Genomic DNA, 4,192 nt, shown 5'->3' on the forward strand with positions numbered 1-4,192 from the left:
ACCCCTCCTTGGGTTACCGAGGCAATATCCCTATGGAAGTAGATTGCCCAACCTTCCTTCTGAGGAGTGGCTGGTGGGTTTGAACTGCCAGCCTTTTGGTTAACAGTCAAGTGCCTTAGGCACTATGCTACCAGTGCTACAGGTGATTTGATTATTATCTCCATTATTATTCCTACTTCTTCACTCCTTCCCTGTAATATAACTCTATGATTAGAGTAAGAAAAAAGTAAGCAAGAGCATACGTACACTACTGAGGTTGGGCTTGGCCACATGCCTTGCTTTGGCTGGTGGAATGTTAGTTAACATGATGCAAATGTAGGCTGTGAATGTGCTTGTATAGTTTGACTTGACTTCTCACACTTCTTCCATGTACCATGAGAAGAGCTTGCCCCAGGTGGCCATTGCCTCTTCAGTCTAGGTCCCAGAAAGGGAGACACCAGAAGCAGACCTGAACCTCCCTGCCTGAAACAGAGCCACCCCAGCTGATTAGCAGATGTGAAAGCAAGAAATAAATATTTGTTGATGGAAGCCACTGTGGTTTTATAATTGTTGTACAACATTATTGCAAGCAGGAACTTGACTAAAACAAAATCTTTCTCCTCTGAAGACATACCTTCACCACTCTAATGATTTGTTTGTCATCAATCTCTCCTCCTAGACCATGAGTCTCTGAATGTGAATACATGAATGAATAAGTAAAGGAATAAATTAATCTAATCTAAATACACAACATCACTAGGAGACTGCTGTCTCAATTCTTCCCTTTCTTTCGTGGATAGAAACTTCCATAGATCCCAAAGGCTGACAAGAGAGTGGATTAGGTCATATTCAAGAACAACATCTCAAGTTTTAGGCATTATGTTGCCATGTGATTCAATGAGATTGTTTTTAAGTATAAGGAGTGAGGGACAGGAAGAGAATGAACAAGAAAAACTGGCAGGGGAAAATATTGGTTTCCACACCTTCAAGTAGAACTACAAGCTAACCAGCACTTGTGTGCAAAAGCTTCTGAGGGTAATAAGTTCTTCCTTAATATTGGTTTAGTGAGGCAAAGGGCAATGTTCTCAATTTAAGACAATGGAGTGACCGGCTAGCAAGGTATCTAGTCAGTACCCAATGAGACTGGAGTAGGAGAGCCCTCAAATGGCAATCAAGACTCTTCAGTACCAGATGTTCACCCAACTCCCAATATTCTAGATGCTATCTACCCTGGGAGCTAACAGAATATTTCATTCATTCATTCATTCAACAAATATTACTGAGAATCTACTATGTGCTCAGCACCATTCTAAGCACTAGAAGTACAACAATGACTGTTGTTGTTGTTGTTGTTTTGCCATCGAGTCGGCCCCGACTCATAGCAACCCCTCCTTGGGTTTCCGAGGCAGTATCACTACGGAAGTAGGAATGCCCAACCTTCCTTCCAAGGAGTGGCTGGTGGGTTTGAACCACCAGCCTTCTGGTTAGCAGTCAAGTGCCTTAGCCACTATGCTACCAGAGCTCCTCAACAATGACTAAGACAGAAAAAAACTTCCTGTCCTTGTGGTGCTTGCATTCTAGGTGGAGGAGACAGCAATAAACAAACTAAAATAATTAAGTTACAAAATAAGTTAGAAGATGGTAAGAGCTGAGGAGGAAAATAAACCTAGGTAGAAGAAAGGGATAATAAGGTGGTAAGGGAATTTGGAGTTTTAAAGGGAGTAGTTAAGGTAACTCTCACTGACAATGTTGACTTTTGAACAAAAACTGAATGGAGCCAAGGGAACAGCCAAGTAGATATCAGAGGGTCCTGAGGTTGGAGTGTGTCTGGTATGCTCAAGAAATAGCGTGGTACACCAGAGTGCCAGGAGAAGAATGAGAAGAGAGGAGGTCAGAAACAAAACAGGATTAAACTGTATAAGGCTGTGTAAGTCACTGTGAGATATCTGCCTTTTACTCTGAGATGTAGCAGCAATAAGGAAGGGCAGGAAAACAGAGGTAGGAATAAACATGATCTAGGCATCTCCTACGAACTAGCTTGGAACTTCACATATATCATCTCATAGAACCCTCTCCACAATAGTCTCAGGGGGTATTTTTTATTTTCTCAAATAAAGAAAGTGAGGCTCAGACAGGTTCAAGAACTTCCTCAAATTATCCAAGCTCACACGTGGTGGGGCTGGCATTTGCCAATGCCTTTGTCAATATAAGCCACCTAATGTTGTCATTTCATTTAATTTTCCCCTCTAGACAGATACCTCAAATCAGGAAACCAGAAGAAAACTGTCTGCCTGTGGACCCTTATTCTCTGTATAAGCATAAAAGAATCACTGGCCCAAGTCAGCATAGGAGCAACCTCACTGATAAATTGTGAGGGATGAATTTTGGCAACAGGGATCCCTGAGTGTTCACAGGAGTAGTTTCCCAGGTGAGCAGAAGTTCTTGGGTTCATCCCTCCCATGTACCCTCCTCATGCTGTCGAGTAATTGTTCTCAAACTCAGATCTGAACAAGCCATATTCCCAGGCTTAAAACTTTTGATGGACTTCCTATTGTCCATTGGCTAAAGCTCAAAATTTTTTAACATGGCTTTACCTAAAAAGCAAACGCACTGCCACTGAGTCAATTCTGACCCACAGCGACCCCCATAGAATTCCCAAGGCTATAAATCTACGAGGAAGCAGACTGCCTCAACTATCTTCCATGGAACAGCCTGTGAGTACAAACTACTGACCTTTTGGTTAGCAGCCAAATGCCTGACCACAGAACCACCAGACTCTACATAAGCTACCACCTGCTTTCCTCTCCATGCTGTTTTCCCTGGTTTCCAGCCATACTGAACTTTTTCATTTTCTTCTGCCTTCAGGCCTTTGCAAATGCTGTTCCTTCCCCCTGAAACACCCTTTCACTGAACAGTATTCAGTGGGTTTCAAGGTAGATGTCATCTACTGCACAGAAATCTACCCTAACCACTCATGGCTAGATTAGAGGCCCCTCCTGTATATTCTCATTCACAAGGCTCATCACACTGTCTTGGATCCCTACTTATTTATGTTTGTCCCCTACTGGACCATAAGCAAGACCTGGATCTTAGAGTGCTTTGTATTCCCCAGTGCCTGCCACTGTATCTGACATCTACTAGGTACCCCAGTATGTATGGAAAGAATGAATAAATGAACACAAAGGGCAAAGGATTGAGCTTCCACCTCTCCCTGGAGAGTGATTCTACCTGGCTCCAGGGCCAGTAATTGAAAAGCCAGATGCACAGTTTTCAATGGGTTTCAGCTCCACGTTCTTCACAGTCTTCCTGTGTGGTTTGAATAAGTCACACTACTTTTCTGAATCTGTTTCTCATCTGTATGATGGGAATATCCGTTCCTACCCTCCTTTCCTTATGGAGACTGTGGTGAGGCTCTGGTGAGAATGCAGGAAAATATAGAACACAAGTCAGGAATAATAAGCAATGGTAGGGTCCGACTTGATGGCACATAACAACAGGTACAGTGCACAAAAGGGAAATTTGAGGACTACAAATGCAGATTGTGCTTAATTCATAATTCCCATGTGTCAACCCTGTCATTCCCCATCAACAACAGCCAATGATCTTCTCCTTGTCAACTGTCCGAAAGTTAAGCTGAAGAGAGAAACCAAGGCTCCAAACAGTTAGCACTTGCCTCTCTGCAGAGAAGAGCTGAGCTGCTAGCCCTAATTCCAATCACAACACCTGACCAAACTCAGGTTAAAGTCTGGTTAACAACATTTCCTCTTCAACACACTCTGCTGCAAGGACAAGCTCAGATGGTACCTTCTCCTTTCCCAGACAGTTGTTGTTGTACTGAAGCCTATAAAGTAAGAAAGGGGAGGAAAACTCACTTAAGCAGTGACTCTCACATGATGAGGTTTTCAGAAAAGAAGAAAATTGTTCTGGCAGTCCCATGACATCAAGCATGAAGGCTTGAAAGGAAAATCTAGGAAGCAGAGGAGAGTAGGAACAAATAAGATTGCATTGGAGTGGGGGTGGGGCTGGGAAGAAGTGGTGCTGGACAAAAAAAAAATGTGATGTGAATTAAAAGGCTCACCCCCAGGGGTCACACACACACACACACACACATACACAAAATCATCATGCATAAAACTAAGTGCTTTATAAGCTTCCTAGATCACAGTGGTCTCAAAGGGCAAATGGAAGAATCCACTTGGTCCAGAAGAAGCCT

The sequence above is a fragment of the Orycteropus afer genome, unplaced genomic scaffold, assembly GCF_000298275.1.
Source record: "Orycteropus afer afer isolate SDZICR_OR568_19922 unplaced genomic scaffold, OryAfe1.0 scaffold00154, whole genome shotgun sequence".
Taxonomy (NCBI): Eukaryota; Metazoa; Chordata; class Mammalia; order Tubulidentata; family Orycteropodidae; genus Orycteropus; species Orycteropus afer.